At 35.0% G+C, this 4830-nt stretch overlaps 1 long non-coding RNA gene across 1 annotated transcript; it reads left to right on the top strand.

Annotated features, from left to right (window-relative positions):
• The first annotated feature begins 980 nt into the window (after window positions 1-980).
• LOC140006207 (uncharacterized) lies at window positions 981-3895 on the top strand. Its single transcript, XR_011813843.1, has 3 exons — window positions 981-1212; window positions 2832-2906; window positions 3689-3895. It is a non-coding gene; the product is annotated as an uncharacterized lncRNA (long non-coding RNA).
• Window positions 3896-4830: the final 935 nt, after the last annotated feature.

Here is a 4830-nt window from a genome sequence, read left to right as displayed (position 1 = left end):
TATTTAATGAGCACAAATAGGATAGCCCTTTTTTTTTGGTGTGCCTTCATTTTATTTTCTATCCCTCTGTGAGGACCCGAAATTTTTTATTTTATTTTATCGAATATTAGTAGTTTGTTTAAATATTTATTTACTCATTTTTCTCCAAATTATTTATTTCCATCATTTAAAATCCATTTATATGGAACGACGCCTCTTTTATATTTTTAAAAGAGTTTTGTTGGAAAAATTCACTCTTCGAAAACTCGTTTAGTTCGAAACAACGAGTGCACGTTTTTCGAGACTATATTTGAATCGAGAGTGTATTAATATTGGAGAATTAAGAACGATCAATAATAGATTAAGAAAGGATAATTGAGGAATTAATACTCAATTCACGTGAGGACTCGTAAAATTATTATTTTTAAACCCCTAATTTTGGCTCAATTAATTATCTATTTGGATTTTTGCCCGAATATTATTTTCTATCCTTATTAGACCTAAATATATGGTTTTATAGCTTCGTTATATTTTTAAAGTGTCTCGTTTCAAAAAAAATTATTTTCTTAGAAGTTTGTTTAGTGAAAAAGTGAAAACGTGTCTGAAAACTTTAGCCAATTAGGAGTACAATAAGCTCAAAAATTTAAGACATATACAATGGTCCTAAAATAGGCAATTTTAGGTTTAAATATTGAAGTGATAGTTAGTGGTACGATCGTTATAAGATTTTCTCAAAGGTTTCAATTTTATTGCGCCTAAATTAGAAATACGCGTTTTCACGTGCGCGCTTAATTGAGGGATTTTGGACCATTATTTTGGGACAATTAAGAATGAATAATATTTATATGAATGTAAGTGCCCTAGAGGTTTAGTGCACTAGTGCAACAAACGTAAGAGAAATCGAACACAAAACCCGCGCGTAGGGCACTAGTTGTAATTGATTTGACGTATTTAATATATTAGACGTCAAGCGTCTTATGTACGCAAAGGAACCAGCAATCTCATTTCATTTCTGCAAAGTTTCATGGCCGGATAGCAGCAGCAAAAGGGACAACCGAAACCTTCAACATTTCTTCTTCCAAAACTCATGCAAATCACCACCGAATTCTAAAAATTTAGCACCACTTAGCCTAAGTCTTGGACAACACATTTAGCTGGAAAAGGGAGGAGCTTTCACGGTTCTTCAAGCTTCAAAGGGGCCGAAACTTCTGTCCTAACCAGCCATCAAAGTAGGTAGTAATCCATCACCTTAAACTTGTCTTTTGGAGTTTGATTTATGCATTTGAGCTAGAATCGTCACTTTAGTAGCTTGTATTGTTGGGAAAATTGTTAAACGTGGGCTCTATGAACTCCCACTTTGGGTTGATGGCTGTGATGATGTTTGATGATGGTTTTGTTGCTGAATTAGAGCTTAAGGAAGTAGATTAAAGGTGCTTTGTTACCAGAAACGTTATTGAACTCTTGAAACAAAAAGTTTCCATTTTACCCCTGCTCTGTTCGGTCATTCTAATGCAGAAACTGAGGATTTAATGGCCTGATTATGTTTTTTACATGTTGTAGCAGTTGTGTACAAATTTTCGTTGAAAAATACTGAGTTTTGGTGGGTCAAACGAATTTATTTCCAAAGCTAGTAATGTGGGAAAACGGTTGCCGTCATAACCAGACCAGTGTTCGTGTTTCATCCATAACTCCGTACTCCGACGTCGAAATCAAGTGCCGTTAGTGGCATTTGAAACTAGATGTTCCCATGTTTCCAACGGTGTATAGTGCACATTCTGGTTTCATGTGTGTGAGCCACACCATTCATCTGAAGTCGGCTGTCCTGTTTCTCCGTTCTGCCGAAATGATTTGATGATGCTGCAACTTTAGGCTTAATTTCGAACCAGTTGCATGCTGAAACTTGAAACAATTTCTTCTGTGAAATTTTAGCCCTATGAATGTATTTTCTAACACTATCAACCATTCCCAATTCCGAGTTAAATGGAGGGAGTTATGATCAAAATACGGCGACTGCCTCATTTTTGAAACCTTAGATTTGGACAGATTGCCTTAAGGATTTTTCCAAACTTTGGTTGATTGATTAACCACCTTTCCGAGGGTATTTTTCCATGAAATTTGATAGAGAGATACCCTTCATATGGGAGTATTATACTACAAAATTTGGTGTCAATTCAAGTCCGTTTCGACACTTAACAAAAGGTCCAAAGTCGGAACCAAATCTGGAAATTTTGTAACAGTCTTGAATTTTTCCCAACTTTGAGCTACCATATCTTGGTGATCGAAACTCCGATTCTTGAACCGCTTGTTCTGTCCGAAACCTTACTTGCACCTCTAATTGAGCTACAAATTTCAAGGGCTGGTTTACAACGAGTGAATTCTGCTGAATTTTCAAAGTTAGCGAAAAACCAACCCCGGCTCAATCCTGGGTGATTTGGAACAGAAACTTTAAGCTCATTTTTGAACAACTTCCACTTAGATTCATGGAAAAGTGTCTTCTAAGAACTTTTAGTACTTTGGAAGAGGTTTCCAACGGTATCAAGTTTTCCAATTTTCGACATGTGGAATCTGAGATACGATTTTTTCAAAATATCGTATTAAAACTGAAATTTTCTGAATTTCAAGGAAATGGAGTTTTTCAAGTATTCCTTATTCCTTCGATAATACTTGAATGTTTATGCTTGATTTCCAAGATAACAAAACTCGATTGCTCTTGTACATTAAGAAACTCCACTTGAACCTCGATTTACTAGTAATTGAGGTTCATTTTCATGAAATTTTCCCAGATTGTACTAGTGCACAATCTTCCTTGATAATTGGGATGTGTGAATGATAATTCACTATTAAATGCTCAGGCGCTCAAGAGGACCTTCCAGAGGATCTCACGGGAGACGCCTAAACCATCATTTGAACTCGCTACTTGAATCACTGTGAGTGTCAAGTGCATGAACTTGTTGTTAAGTGGTTATCTGTTTCTTATCCGTTATGTAAATTTGAAATTTGAGACGAGGGTGTACTTTATCGCACTCGTTCTCTTTCAAATGAAATTATATTCGAATTTTGCTATGTGAATTCGTATCGAACTTGTACATGGTAATGTGGATGTGATTTGTACATGTGATTCGTAAATGTGATCCGTATTTGTGATTCCTATTTGGAATCGTCGATTTGAGCGTTGCTCATCGACTTATATTCGTATTCGTATTCATATTCGGGGGACGCCCAAAACTCGTTGGCTAACTTTGCGAATCGAGCCAGCATGGGCTTGGTCGATAAGCTTAGCAAACCATGAGATATTCGTAGAGCATGATCTATTGGAGAGATCTTGCTCGGCATTACTCGTGCAGTATTGCCATGATATACTCGAGTATTATCAAAAACTTTGATGAGCGGGCCCGGTAAGGGGGTGTAACGGTGACGGGATTCGAAGAAAAGTGGTGTATCTACGGATTTGATACTTATGTGGTTGACGGAGTGTCAACGTGAGATGTGATCAAGACTTCGACTCGACTGCATGGAATTTAGCTCCTGAGAGCTACAGTATCCTTGAATTGTTTCTGTTTATTTTTCCTATTCGAAATGTGAATTATTCGAATTTGATAGCCTTACCTACAATGTAATTGTTGTCGCTACTTGGATTATGTGTTTGCATGTGTGTTTTCTTGGCCTCACTGAGTATTGGCTCATCCTATTAGTTTGTTTTCCTTAACAGGTTGGATTGGAAGATTTTGGTAAAGCCGACTAGATTATACTTTTGATTGGAATCGGAGCTGTAAATGTGTAGTCGACTTTTAATGGTTGCATTTTGGAACTTGATGTATCTTTTGTGAACATGATGTAAGATTTAAATATTTAGTTAAGGAAGCGACTTTTCTTTATTTTGACTCGTAGTATTTGGTATGTATCGTTAAGTTCGATTTGATTTGTCTTGAGTCCTGGCGAGAGTTGGGCAGGCGTCTCGCGGATACCCTTGGGTTCGCCCTTGGGAGAAGTGGGGGGGGCGTCACACCTTCAAATTTCAAATTTCCTTTCTCGTTTGAATACTTGCATAGGTATCAAATATTAATTCTTTATCAAATAAGAAAGGAGTTTGTATTTGATGAATAGTTATCTAATAATGAGATAAATATCCCTCACCAATAAAAAAGGATAGCAAATAATTCACAAAATTTTAGTGTTATAATGAAACTCTTATGGCATCCATAATGGTTGAGTAGTCTCTTTACTTATGCAGTCTACTTAAAATATCATAGTTAATAAATCTAAAATCTTTAAAAATTTATGATTTATCAACTCTTTATTTTTTATTGAGATATATGTCAATTTCCTATGCCAAAATTTATGGAGTTTCCCCTAGTGATAAACATATTTGCTGCCAATATAATTATTGTGGTCAAGTGTAGCATTTTGCTCAATTCAAAAGATGGTACTGGAAACTTTAGAATTAATAACTTCACTATTTTCAAAATCTACTACTGGATAATGAGGTTCGTAATCATACCCGCTAGTAATTAATTTGAAAATAAAAAGTTTAAAGTAATAAGAAAATAATGTATTAGAAAAATAAATTTTCTTGAAATGAGAATACATCACTTTATGTGAATATTTTTAGTTTCTATAAAGAAACTTTTGTTCACTTTGCATATAATCAGAAACTTATTATACTAGCAATGCAAATTCACAAACTTTAGCCAATTCACGAATATATCACAAGTTATAACACTCAACAATTGAGATTTTCTTTTGAGTTACTTTCTCTCAAGGTAAAGCATCAAGTATTACTCTCTTACAAATAATATTGGTCTTTATTGTTGTTTGACTTACTAAGAACAAAATTACGTTTTTTTACATTTC

The sequence above is a fragment of the Coffea arabica genome, chromosome 1c (genome assembly GCF_036785885.1).
Source record: "Coffea arabica cultivar ET-39 chromosome 1c, Coffea Arabica ET-39 HiFi, whole genome shotgun sequence".
Taxonomy (NCBI): Eukaryota; Viridiplantae; Streptophyta; class Magnoliopsida; order Gentianales; family Rubiaceae; genus Coffea; species Coffea arabica.
This window is presented reverse-complemented; position numbering and strand designations above follow the sequence as displayed.